Source organism: Camarhynchus parvulus, chromosome 5 (assembly GCF_901933205.1).
Source record: "Camarhynchus parvulus chromosome 5, STF_HiC, whole genome shotgun sequence".
In the NCBI taxonomy this organism is placed as follows: Eukaryota; Metazoa; Chordata; class Aves; order Passeriformes; family Thraupidae; genus Camarhynchus; species Camarhynchus parvulus.
Genome location: NC_044575.1, coordinates 35,295,838 through 35,309,037, shown reverse-complemented (window position 1 = coordinate 35,309,037; position 13,200 = coordinate 35,295,838). Strand labels below are relative to the sequence as shown.

At 39.7% G+C, this 13,200-nt stretch overlaps 1 protein-coding gene across 2 annotated transcripts in view; it reads right to left on the bottom strand.

The window, feature by feature from the left end:
• The window catches only part of AKAP6 (A-kinase anchoring protein 6), a 259,646-nt gene extending 256,029 nt beyond the window's left edge, over nt 1-3,617 (bottom strand). For both annotated transcript variants that reach the window (XM_030949026.1, XM_030949027.1), the window contains exon 1: nt 3,471-3,617. The gene's annotated coding sequence lies outside the window, so the exon portion shown is untranslated. The remainder of the gene's footprint in view (nt 1-3,470) is intronic.
• Nucleotides 3,618-13,200: the final 9,583 nt, after the last annotated feature.

Genomic DNA, 13,200 nt, shown 5'->3' with positions numbered 1-13,200 from the left:
CCCCTTTACCCTATCCAGTCCACAGAAATGTTAGGATTCAGACATAAATTAGTTGCAAGATGATTTCTTGATGCCATCTTTTCATTCGTGTATTATTAATTTGTCCCAGTAACACCAGTATAGTATCTCATTACAAAATGTAAAGAAACTTCATTATTGAACATGGGCCATACTTACAGTACAAAATATAAATATAATATTTCAAGAGAGAAACATGATATCTTTTAATACACATTATTTTTTTTTTCTTTTAAAAGCTACTCTGGAACTTCAGACATTCTGCCCTTCTCTGAAGCTAGCAGTAGCCAGCAGAGACCAGGAAAAAGTCAAGCCCAGAATTTTGTCAGTATTTCTTTCATGACACAGCAGTGACTCTTACAGAAGGGTTCAAGTAGACTAGGACATGGCGTGGGAATTTTGTTGATTATTTCTAATTTCTCAATTATTTTGAAGGAAATATTTCACCAGGATTTTGGAAATGCCATCAATTCTAATCAATACCTGAGCACTTCTGCTAGAGATCTCCTTTGACAGGACTTTCAAGGGATAAGTTTCTGAACGCAGCTTCATTCCAGATCTGTCAAGGTGGGAGGCACTGGACACCCACCCACTGTGCTACTGTAACGTGACCCACAAAAGATAAAGCTCAAAGCACAGGGTTCCCTCAACTCTTCTTTAGGGAAGAAAGAAAACTTCCTTCCATTGAGGGCATGTGATCCCCTCCGGGTAGGCTTTGCATTGTTGTATGGTGAAAAAAACCACCCGACAAAGTGTTAAAATTGTACCAACTTCCACTGCTGTGGTCAGGTCTTGTCATCAGCTCCTACAGCTGCTTTGGGAAGAACCAAGCTTCTGTTTCTCTCTGCACTGAGTGCTAAGCTATGTAAGAGACAGTTAATTGATGATATAATAAAACCCTTCAGAGCAAAGTGAAGATTAAACAGTAACATCCTTTCAGTTCGCTGGTACACACCCAGCACCAACCCCACGTCAGTATGATGCTGCAGATACAGAAGAACTCTGGCCTTCAGAGTAACTGTCCAAATGCAGCCACTTCAGGGAAGAATACATGTATTTACGAAACATATTGCCTTCAGTAAAGGTGTAAGGCCAGCTGTGAGACAAAGCTGAAAGCAGCACAATTTTCACACTGTCAAACGCTGTCTCACTTGCACCAGTTATGAATCTGCCTCAACAACAAGCAAAATTGCATGATATCTTCAGTGTTTCTACATTTGGTCATGCTCTCAGGCAATCAGGCTTGCTCTTCATAGTAAGGCTCTCTTCATCACTCCACGCTTTTCCATATCCTCACATACAGATCTCAGTGCAACACTTGGGCCCATACAAAAATTAACAGGAAGCATTCTATAATCAAAGTACTCTGCGGGTGTCAGAATTAGCCAAGATTAACAAGAATCAAGTAGTGCCATCACAGCTCCATTATTAGCAGGTGTTTCCCTGGGCAAACAATGCTGTAAGTGTGAGGAATAGAGAGTAACAGGAACTTTTTGAAAGTGTTTAAAAAACTACATGGTTAGTATTCTTATTATTAGGGGGAAAAAATGCTTCACCAAGGGCTTCATAGTAGGTCATGCCTCCATTAATACCATCAAAAGTTGTTCTTTTTCACCCAGTGTATTTCCCCTAAGTTTTTACACTGATCTGAGAAATTCTAGTTGTAATAAGTCACTTTAAAAATCTAAGAAAATACATTTATTATTGTTGATGATACTAAAAGCATAATATTTAAACCAGAAATATCTTACATCCATGTCTCATTGACTGTTCTTGGTATGATCCCTAAAGCTGCACGTTAGGGGCATTGCTCACCAGTTCTCCTCACACCTGATTCTGCCACTAGGCAGACATCAGCTGTGCCACCCTGCCCCCACATCCTCCTGCTAACTCATCCCTTCCGAGGTTGCCTGATGGGAACAGGAACAGCTAGTGCAGGAGACCACCACTTTCATACTGCAAAATGTATCACAAATAAATAAAACATAACTCTAATAATTAATTTACAGTCATTTGCTTTGTGTTTTGCAGTGGAGAAAAAACCCCAACAGAAGTACCCAGACCATGCAGAAAAAGCATATATGATTCTGTACAGACTGCCTAATTAAGATATAAGGGCTCTATTCCAGCTCGTGCCAGACAAGCCCATCACACACACCCCTATGAAGAGCAGTCAGGTCTCACGACATTTATTATTTTATCAAATAGAAGGGACCAAACCCCACAATAAATATTGATATCACTACAAAATTAGTGGTTGCTTTTTTCTTGCTGCACTTTTGAAATATAAACTACACAGGGAGAAACAGAGCCAGGGACCACTCCCTAATTCCTAGTGGACATACTGATCAATTAAAATGACATGTGCCTGATCTTTTCCTTCTAATAGCAAGCAGCTGAAAGACAATATTTCAAACATACAAAATCAAACAATAATGTTGTTGTATACCATCCAGCAAGATTAACCTGAAGTTAAGCAAAATAAACCTAGCCTTCAGAAGCAAAACCTTAATACAATATAAACAAATAGTGGACATTGTAAAGAATTACTAAATACTGTAGACATTATTTTAACCAACTTTCTAAATATAAAAGACATGTGTTTTCTTCCCAAGATAGAGGTGGAAACCTTTTTAATTATTCCTATTATTTTATTCATAGCAAACCCCCTCAGAATGCTTGAATCTTTGGCTACACCTTTTACTGCAGTTGCAGCAGAAAAAAAAAGCTTGTTTTCTTTCCAGTTAAAGATAGTTCTAAAAATTCACTAAATTCATATTATAATTTTAAAAACAGAATCAAAGAAAGTAAAACAGTAGAAGAGCTAAAAGCTACTGTCCTTTCAAAATACTTGGTTATTTTTTGACAATTAAATCTATGGTTTGCCTTTTTTAAGAACACCAGTAGAAATAGGACAGTACTGAACCATGTTTAAAATCAATACTGTTCCAGTTGCTCGTTCAGCACCGGTTTGCACAGCATTTTCTGTGCTATCATGCTGTGGAAGGCCAATGAAAGTAAATAAGTGATATTCATGCTACTGAGAAAAAATAGGTTCAAAGAGAAGCTAAACATAATAAGAATGTTTAAATGAAGAGACAGGGAAAGGAACAAGCTATGTTTATGGCATTAGAATTGAAAACAGATAATTCTTTCCATTTAAGCAATCAGACAGTAGCCTCTTTAATTGGATTGTGAAATTTAAATATACTCTCTTCAAATATTCAGGCTATTATCACAAATGCAAAGGCAAGTCTAAACATTCAGACTGAATGCATTTTCTGTAGGCCTTTGTCTTAGCCTATCTGCCTGAAAATAATACTTAGCCATGCAGCATCTTTCTTCAAAATGATTTTACAAGGCAAAACCCACACACTTACATTAGGAAAACCGTATAAAACAGGAAAAAAATAACCCTGCAATCAAGAGCAGCACAATATTTTGCAACTTACCATATCCTGTTCAAATCATCCTCTTTTGATGTTTACGGCACATCTGTAAGATGCAATACTAGGAGGTGCCTTGTGTGACCTGCTGCATGATGCTGTGACATCAGTTCAGATGATGCAGCTCATTATGGGAAAGACTGCTGTTGCTATGGCAACCGAGATGTGATACGAATCCTTACTGCATTTCCAGGGGAGTCCGAGACAATACGGAAGCCCTTTAAAGAAACAGACAAAATGCAAACAGCCTTTTAAAGTATGGTGCCACAGATTTTAGAGCCCATGTTAGTACATGCCTGCTGGTAAGGAATATTTTAAACAAATGATTCCTACATGGTGATACAGAATTGAGATGTATGAGCTATAAATTATTTCTATATTTAAAACTTAATATTGTCTGTGTCAATTTAAGAACAAATTTTATAAGTCAAATTTCGTTATCATTTAAGGGAACCTTGCTTAAAATAAACAGTCAGTAGCATGATTTTAACACTAAGGCTCTAAAGGCAGTAGTTATTGAACAGTATTTTAAGAAATACATATTTTTACTCTGCCCCACCCTGTTCCTACATCCAATCTGTCACTTACAGAAAAATCTTGTTGCTAGGGAAAAATACTTGATACTTCAAAATGAGCAGATTTAACACTGTTGAATGAATGACAATGAGTTTAAAAAAATGGCAGGGGGGTGGCTTTTTATTCAGGAGAGGGCAAAGAAGTTTCTAGCCAACCAAGTAAAAATCTCCTTATCATTTTTCAACTGTAGGACAAACTGCACTGCCCTCTGCATGCTGAGTAGCCTGCCTTTCATCTGTCCATCAGACAGAGAGATGAGTGAAGACTGTGAAAGCTGAGGGCAAGCTGCTGCTGTGCCCAGTGGGCCACGCTGCTGCCAGCCTCCAGGTAGAGCAGGGAGGCTGGCAGAGCAGAGCCCCGCCCCATAACCCTCATGAAGGCCGAGGGCTGGAGGCTGAGCCTGTAGCCATCACCTTCTGCACCAGGAACCTGCTCACATCCTCTGCTCAGAGTAGCAATGAGAGAAGTAAAGGTTATGTGAACAAGTACTAAAAGGAGCTGCCTGGAAATTAAAATTCACAATTAAAGAACCACCAGCACATTTCTGGCCACTTGCCAGTTCTATTTGGATGAGAAAAGTTTCTGGTAAAAACTGCTTTCCCTAGCCATGGAAATCCCTTTCTACACGGTAGGAAAGAAAGTACACAAAAGGCTGGATCCTATACACTTTATATGTTGAAGCCCAGAGTAAAACAAAAGCTCAACTTGAAGCAAGAAGCCCCAATGCCCTGAAGATGTCCAATAATGTCCAATTTGTGTGCTACTGTTTAAAACCCTTCAGTCCATTAAACTTCAGCCTGTGAGTAAAAATTTTGATTACTGATTTCAAAAGAAACCATAGGAAAAAATAACAACAATAACATATCTTATAATAATACCTTAGCCACCACCCACCTTTGAAAGAAAGAAGAAACTTTGATACCTTTTGATTAATGTGTCACAGCACATGTCACAGTTGAGACAGCCACAGTACACAAAGCATCATCATACAATTTCAGAGAGCTCTAACCCATACAGAGTAACACCACCTCGCTTCAGAAGGCTGCAAGCATCTGCCCTTCTTGTTCTTTAGCCCAACCTTTTACACCCCTCATGTTGATGCATTGCACCTGTGTGCCCTGTGTTCCCTTTGGTGGTTGGTCAGTGCCCCTGGGCACTCCATGGCTCATTGCTGTCAATGCTGCTCACAGCTGTACCCATTGGGGATGAGGCTGGCCTCACTTACCACAAACTGTGTACCTACATTAATGAATTAAAGTCTCTCCATAAATCTGGGAAATGTCTTAGACTTTCTAATTAGTGCTGGCTTGAGTTTGTATGGTCTCATTTTTGACATTTTCTCTCTTCTAATCCTATGTCATTCTAAACAATGAAATAAAGCTCTCAAACTGACTCAGTATCAAATCCAGTCTAGTGATCCATAATGAAGAGTTACTCACCAAACAGCGATAGCTCTAGAATTTTGAATGTTTGAAACTTTCTTAGGTGTCTGAGAATGTAATTCACAATTTAGCAGGGGACAACACAATTGAAACTTCATTTGTGTTAGACTGACATGAAAACTAGGGTATGTCATTTAAGTTAGCAAAGTTTATGGTGTGCTGCATGCCATTCTGTTCAAATAACTTGAGCACTGTAAGTTCTTCCTAAAGGAACTATTTCTATTTTGTTAATTACTATTTGATATGATTTCCACTACCTTTATTGCTATGGAAATGGAGTTGAAAAGGGGCAGGGAGTTTTTATTTTTCTTAGGAAAAGGAGGAGATTCAGACCCATCATTTTGGCAAGCCAGAAGTCTAATCTAGTTGATACCAGACTCCTGCCTCATGCCCATCAGCTTGTCCTTTGTTCCCAAACACTGGGAAGTGGCAGTGGTGGGGTGGGCACATCAGGGAGGCACATCCAGGGCCAGCCCCACCACGGTGGGGTGGCAGTGCCCACCAGACACCCTTTTCCAGGCTCCTGCTCCAGACTCTCCAGAGGGCATCTGGCTGCATGTGACCTTCATGGAAACTTCTCTGGCAGGAGTGAAGCAGCAGCATAGCTAACATGGACACAGAGGAGAGTGGAGAGGGAGGGAGGTCAGGAAAGAACAGGGAAAATATCAGGCCATTTTTTACAAAGACTTCTGCCTACTTATTGCTAACTATGGGCTGTATGTGTTTACTTGTTTGCATATGCAAATTATATGTAAATTAAGACAAAATTGTTGTTTTTCCTGACTTTTGAATGTTTGCTATTTTTTAAATATCAGTCTGTTGTTAATTTTTCCCCAAAATTATTTTCCATGAGCCAAGGCACGTGTCAGATTGGGTGCAAGACAGCTACAACAGGAATGTCCCAGGCTGAGTGTAAAGTATTTGTTGCACAGGTCTAATGGTACTATAGTGGCTTTACATGGAGGACTGCAAGCACAAGATGCTAAAAGGAATTTCTATCTTATGAATACAAAAGGTAGCACCCACAAACTTTGCAACCTCCTAATTAAATCTGCTGGTCTAGAGGAAGATTGCTGGACCTAGCTGCTTTGGTTCCTTTTTTATTTTTTTTAATAAGGAAAGAAAAAAATGAAGCTTTTTTATTCACCCAACCCAGGACTGAGATATCTTCTAGATTTAAGCTTTAAAATTGCTTTCTATTTCTTACAAATCAGTAGAAGAGGAGGTACAGAGATAGAGCCCAATCTACCCTATTACCTCACAAATACATCGATCATTTTGAAGTATCACAAATAGGTTTCCAAGACAAAAGCACAGGGCTTTGACTATAACTTTTTCCTATCAAAATAGAATTACTTTATCCTACTTTCAATCATAGCAACTCAGATTAATGATAGGCATAAATTACCAGTTTTAATTTCTTATTTTAATTACATTCTGGCTCTCCAACACATGTTATGTCTTTCTTTTTCTCCATTGGGACCCCAACAGTTGTTTTGAAAGGATTGATACTCACCTGAAAAGGAAGAAGTGTTTCATTTGCCATTGCTTTCCCTCTTGGTCAGTTTACGTGCACAGCTAACATCTGCACAACCCACAAGGTTTTCAGTAAACAAGTCACAGTCATTCAAGTAGGCATGGCCTTAACTTTTAAAAGTTTTGTGTCCCTTCAGTAAGACCAATAATAAGCCAGAGACCAACCTTGATTTATTTTCCATTTAATTATATTCAAGAAAATGAGTCAGGAGTAAACTCACAAACACAGAAAAAAAGATAAAATGTTATTGCAGACCTTTTCTCTGCATAATCCAGCTGTTTTCTTCTCTATTGTTTCTGCCTTGAAATTAAGGAAAGCAATTGCTTACTGCTTCAAGCTTCCCTACCCAAACAGCCAAGAGAGAAAGGGGAGGTATAGTGAAGGACCAAAGGAAATGAGAATTGCATATTCTGAATTACCTGTCAAATAAGCCAGAAACAGACTTCAAGTTAAGATACATAAAAAGCAAAATTACAATTTTCTCAACACTGATACGCATCAGCAATGTGTAATGACACAACAAAGGAAACCTTAATTCTCATTCAAGATTTTGTAATCCACCTCAGGAACCCATGTCCCAGATTTTGCATGGAGTGTCTTAATTAAACAGCTATATATACTTGGGTTTCTATTCCACTGTTGAGTTTGTCAGAAGTAAAGGGTAGGGCATATACCTTGATGCCAACTCTATCCTGTTTCCCTAAATGGAAAGGGATGTTAATCAGGATCTTATTGAGTTTATTGTATTGAATCCATCAACTGAAGGTTTCATTGCAAACGTGAGAGTTATACACAATCTTCCTTGCCTAAACTCATTAAACACCTATTTCTACCCACATTGTCAGGTAGGGAATATTTTCCATCCTGTCATCAAGGTCATCTGAGCCTCTGTTCCCACAGTAAGGGAGACTAAGAATGGGAGCTGCTGCTCTAGTGCAAAACTGCACCTCACATGAAGTATGAAAAGTGATAATGCTCCCAGAGCTGCACAACTCAAAGACACTAGTCAGAGCCATACATAAGTGTAAGTTTGGAGCCTCTCATTTGTACGAAATCATTATGTAGAGAAGTCCCTGGTCACACAATGAGCACATTCACACTTGTTACTACAGCCTGAAGGGGATCTGGGTCACTGTTTTCCTATCTGCATCTCAGTCTCAAGAGAGACATGAGATTAAAAGGCTGAAACTCAGTCTCCTAAGTAGATCTGCCTTGCTTCATTTTTTTAGAAGATTAATAAATTAGTAACTAGGAGTGCATTTTTCTTCTTTCCCAATAACATGAATGCATCTAGTGCTAATATCCAACAATCAGCCTATTCAGAAATAGCTTCACAAATTATTTTTTAAAAATGTTAAGAACACAAAGACGGTGATAACTCTACAACTGGAAAAATCATCTATATTCTAAATCCATATGGTAGAATAAAATCTTTCCATCCAGCATAAACCTTATTTAGTCACAAGGTATTGTGTCAGAAAGCAAGGCAATATCCTCATTCCCAACACACAGAAAGATTACAGCAGGGATTTGAGTAATGGGACACTTCTGTCAGCCACCAGTGAGCTGAGATCCTCAGGTGGGGAAACACATGAATTCCAGGTGTTGTGGTCTAGCTCTGGATCAAATGCTATGTCGTAAGAATTCTCCAGGGCATACAATATTGTGATGTTAGTGCATTTGCTTTTCTTCAGTCTCATGCTTTCAACCACCCAAGAGGTATATTATTAACACAATAAGAAAATGCCTTAGAAGGTCTTCAGCTTATTAAAATAACATTTATATGAAAAGAAATTGGCTTGAGATTTTTCTCCTGATGTTCTTAAATACAATCTATATGCAATATAAAGCTCACTCACTTCTAATAATAAAACTTTAGTTTTCCCAGATCAAGTTGTAAATCTTGCCTCCAAAATTTCTGCCTACTCCGTTCTTTAGTATAAAAGGCAGCACCAGAAATCACAGTCTTGGGTTTTGCCTCTGTTACAGCCCTATCTGTTGACTCATTGTATACCTCATTGTGTGCACCTTTCCACATTTTCTGTACTCGTTTCTCACATTTCTTCTCTGCTTATACAGGTCTTAATCACAGGTGAGACTTGATCTTATCATGTCTTGAAAACCACAAAATCCTTCTCTCCGAACCCCAAAGATCAGTTTTGTCTTTTTCCATTCAGGGTATTGACAATAAATTCATCTTTCTGGCTCATTTTACAGTGAGCTTTAAATCCCTAAGCATTAAATTAAACATAATTAATTCTATTTTTACTTCAAACACTCTGGAAAAATCCGCATAGTTTCATCTTCCTGTTCCTACAGAATTGACTACTTTTTGCTCTGCCAGTAACTTTCCAGCCTATTCATTCTACAAGCTCTTCATTTTCCACTTCCTCCTGCCAACAAGAAAAATGCCCACCAAGAAAACCCCACGATATCATGGATAATCTTCACAGTCATTCACACAAACACTCCACCAAGATTGTTATGCACAGTTCTAACCTGATTTGTAAACAAGTAGGAAAACAAAAACCTGACTGCCATCACTGATTGACTTCCATACTGTTCTTGACCAATGTGTTCTAAATATCCTATTTTGCTTTCTCCACTTCAGCCCCCTCCACTCAACCTATGAAACTTCTCCCCCCTTGCCTCACATGTTCACTATGTATTACACTTCAGGAACAACAGGATAATGGCATAAATTTAATCCACACAGAGACTCAAAATACTAAAGGAAAAGAGAAATAATAATTTTGGCTTCATGCTGCTGGATATACAGGTATTTTCTCTGACATTGGCTGGTTTAAAGTGAGCTGAGCATTCTAGTATTAGGTTAAAACTTTAGTTTGGCTCAAAGATAAGTCACCTACTGTATATATCCCCACAGAGGTTAAACACACCATGGTTCCCCACACTAGTTAAAGCAGGGATCTATTTCCAGGATCTGAACGCAATAGTCATTTAACAAAAATAAACAAACAAACAAAAAATTGTTCTTGTCTGGATAGAGCCAATGATTTTAAGAGCATCTATTTACAACATGTCTGCTTTAATTTTTCCTAATTTCTTTTTTAAAACATAGTTCAACATTCAGTGGAGTCCAAATTAGTACTTAAGCACAGTGGGATGGGAAAAAGTGTGGCTATTACTGTAATGGAATACAGAATTATAAGTTAACAAAGAAAAAAAACCACCACAGCAGGGAGAACACAGCAAGAAATAGCAGAAAACTTCTGATCTTCCTAAGGCACTAAACCCCACCATACAGATGAAACACTGGCAGAAAACAACTCATTATATTTTTAGTAAGTAACTGTTATATGCCAGTTTGATAGCCCTAAAGAAAGACAACTTAAGAATGGGATGGAGTCCACCAACACATTACAAGCCCTACTTGGCATATTACCACTTCAAGTTAATTAGTTTGTGTGGTAGACAATTTTATAAGGAGAATAAAAAACTTTCACATTCCTATCATTAACCTCTGCTGAAATTACCCAGATGCTGGGACATACAAAATTATGGAAGGAAGCAAAACATTTTCTTCAAGAAAAAAATTAATTTTAAAAAGCTGTGCCTTCTCATTTACTTCATCTTGGCTTTTGGTATTAAAGAACAACCAACACCTTTTACTATTGAGTGAAAAGAGTGCATGCTAAGGTGAATATAGAGAGGCAGTGACACAAATAGTGGCTCAGCTCTGATGGGCAGAAGATATTTGTCCAACACTCAAAAGACAATTAAAGGCCATTCTGATGTGAGGATGTTTGTAATATAAAATCTAGTCTAAAAGTAATTGGCTCTGGCTACAGTTAGAGTCCATACAAATGTTTTGGGCTGTAGAGACAATAAAAACAGTTGAGCAGTTGTAATGTTAACACCCCTAGCATTACATAGTTTTAATGTCCAAGTAAATACAGGCATACTGCAGATCACACTGCTCTGGAAATACATTTTTCAGATGGAGATGGCACACTGAGCCCCACATCTGCCCCTCCCTTGCCTATGTAAATGAACCCAGTGTCCATATGACAAAAGCAAAAAGAATCCCAACAAAAACAAGACAGAAACAGCTTTTCACACCTGGGCCCCTCCCAGCCCCTCCTTCCCCTGTTCCCACACCATTTGCGGTGTCCCAACCAACAGGTTTTTAATCTGGTCACCAAAACAGTACAGGAAGCAGGCAGCTCCTTGCCGCTCTTGCAGTCTCAACAGGGCCTCATAATGTAAAGTTTGACCCTGGAGCATAGGCTGAGTAGACTTCTTGATAGAGAGTGGCTGCAGGTTCTCACACAGGAAGTGTTTGGTGGCCCACAGGAAATGTTCTGGTTGGGCTGTTTCACAGGAAATGTTCTGGGTTTTACCAGAATTTCCTTTAAAGTGGTGAAGCTGCCAGGAGTTTGAGAAGAAAAGGCTGAAGCTGTGCTGAGGAACAAGGGCTGAACAGGACAACACAAATCAACTTATTACAAACCTCAGCCATACAGCAAATTTATCCATCTTCTCACATGGCCAGTCAGCCAATGAACGTGTTTAAAACAAATTGAGGGACTGCAATCTAAACGAAACAGGGCTGAAATCTGAAAACCTGGGAGCAGAGCGACTGCTACCACTTGGGCAGACCCCTCTCCCTGGGACCAGGTGTGCTGGCAGTGCTCAGCAGCCACACTTGATCCTACCATGGCATTGTGGCCCCTGCAGAACTAAAACACCAAGGGACAGAATTGTCTCCACAACACTTTGAATGCAATGGTCCCCCCAGACACAGAAGAAATGCCAGGGAAATGTCAAGCCATCCAGGTGTTTTTCAAAAGTCAAACTAAATCCAGATTAGTTGATCCTCCTGCATGAGCTTAAATTAACTTTCTGGTTCAAAGGGAGAGTGTGTTTCAAAACAATTCTCCCAATCATGCACATTTATTGTACTTGCATTCCAACCACTGAGCATTCTCCCAGGACATGGACAGAATTCCTTTCTCATTAATCTAAACCAGAAGATGAACTCCATGAGTGCACCCAGTGCACTCCAACTGCTAAGAGGTATTCAATCCTGGGAACTAGACATGCCTTAGTCTGTAGTGACCCCCTGCAATGTTTCTAGTGCAGACCTCATGTCTCCAGAGCCTGCTGGTTTGTTCCAAAGCTCTTCTCTCACTGAGTAGGCAGGGCTTGTTTGGGGCAGCACTGCCCCTGAAGCGAGGTTCTGTCACCAGGCTGAACCTCAGGGGTCCCTGCCATGCACCTTCCCTGCAGTTAACAGCTGCAGGAACAGCTGGCTATGAACCAGTATTACAATGCAGTCTCTGCTGCATTAGAGCAACTGCATAGCCTCAAAATCTGACTCCTCCCTGAAGACAGTACAGCTGCATTCACACTACACAGCATCTGGTCTAATAAGTCCTAGTAGAACTCTGCATCATTGCCTCTTCCCCTTGCACTCTTACAGCAAAACCACATCTTTCCCCCTTCCTCTCCTCTTCCAGGCTCTCTTTATGCTACAGCCATCTCACCACATCTCTTCTTTGCCTTCATCCTCCCCTAACAAATCACCTGCATCGCTCAACCTCCGTGTGCTCTCGGTCTTCAAAATCTGTCAAGATCACAATTCACCTGTGTTGGTAGAACTTACCAGAGGTGGCTGGCCACAGCCTCTGATGGCTGCATTCTCACTTGGTGTGCCTGTGCCTCAGCAGTCCTTGGCACATCGGGGCTGAAGCTGCCTCTTGCCTCCATAGTCCCTACAGCCATCCAGTCAGGCCTTTGCCTGCCAGGAACAGGCATCTGTGCTTTGAATGATAGACAGAAAAGAGTTCTTAACTATTGCAAGACTCAATTCTATGGTTTTCCATAAAAGAATCCATAAAATGCAGCTGCTGTGATTCAGTGGTTCACTTTCCACCAAAAAAATAAAGATAAATATTAATTCTTCCTTCCTAGACCCTTAACTTTCAGCAGGGCAGTTCCACACCTTCCCTCACACACTGATGAAACTTGTCACATAATTTCATCAGCCCATTTAACTCACTAGTTCAGCAAAAAATGATCCAATTTTTGCTAGGTTTGTATCCTGCCAAATTGGTAGAATTAATTGACTGAGTGAGGCTGAACAGTTGAGTCTGTGTCACTCCCACCTTTAGGAAAAACATGCTGATAGATGGTTCCACCTCTCCCTCCAAACTGC